The sequence below is a fragment of the Orycteropus afer genome, unplaced genomic scaffold (assembly GCF_000298275.1).
Source record: "Orycteropus afer afer isolate SDZICR_OR568_19922 unplaced genomic scaffold, OryAfe1.0 scaffold00041, whole genome shotgun sequence".
Classification (NCBI taxonomy): Eukaryota; Metazoa; Chordata; class Mammalia; order Tubulidentata; family Orycteropodidae; genus Orycteropus; species Orycteropus afer.
Genome location: NW_006921628.1, coordinates 3839056 through 3840244, shown reverse-complemented (window position 1 = coordinate 3840244; position 1189 = coordinate 3839056).

Sequence of the window (1189 nt, the reverse complement as noted above, 5' to 3'; positions counted from 1 at the left end):
TAAGAAAACAAAACCCATCAATATGCTGTCTGCAAGTGATACACCTTAGAGACAAAGACAAAAATAGACTAAAAATCAAAGGTTGGAAAAAGATATATCAAGCAAATGGCAATTGTAAGAGAGCAGGAGTGGCAATATTAATTTGTGATCAAATTGACTTTAAGACAAAAACCACCATATGAGACAAGGAAAGACATTAAGTAAAAGATCAATTGAACTTGAAGATATAATCATAATAAATATCTGTGGACCCAATGAAAGAGCACCAAAATACATAAATCAGACTTTTGAGTTGAAAAGCCAAATAGATGACTCCACCATCATAGTTGAAAACTTTAATACACCACTTTCAATCAAAGATAGAACAACTGGAAAGAAACTCAACAAAGATGCAGAAAAGCTAAACAATACAATCCACTATCTTGATGTTATAGACATCTACAGAGCACTTCACCCAACAACAGCACAATATACATTTTTTTCCAGTGCACATAGAACATTGTCCATGATACATCATATGTTAGGCCATAATGTTAGGCCATAAAGCAAGCCTTAATAAATTTAAAAACATTGAAATACTGCAAAGGATCTTCTCAGATCACAATGCTATCAAATGAGAAATCAACAATAGGATGATCAACAGGAAAAGAGTAAACACATGGATACTGAACAACACCCTCCTTAAGAAAGACTGTGTAAGAGAAGACATAAAAATTGAAATTCAAACATTCCTTGAATCAAATGAGAATGAAAACACAACACATCAAAATCTTTGGGACACAGCAAAAGAAGTGATCAGAGGCCAATTTATAGCAATAAATGCACACGTCAAAAAGGAAGAGCCAAAATCAACACTTTAAACCAACATCCTCAACAATTAGAAAAAGAACAGCAAGAAAAGCCTACAGTCACCAGAAAAAAGGAATAATAAAGATCCTAGCAGAAATAAATGAAACAAAAAAATATAAAGACAATAGAAAAAATCAACAAGACCAGAAGCTGGTTTTTTTAAATGGTTAGTAAAATTGACAAACCACTGGCAAATTTAACAAAGGATAAGAGGGAGAGTATACAAATAACATGAATAAAAAATGAAATGGGTGACATCACAACAGAACCAACTGAAATAAAAAGGATAATATCAGGATATTATAAAGAACTGTACTCCAACAAATTTGAAAATCTGGAA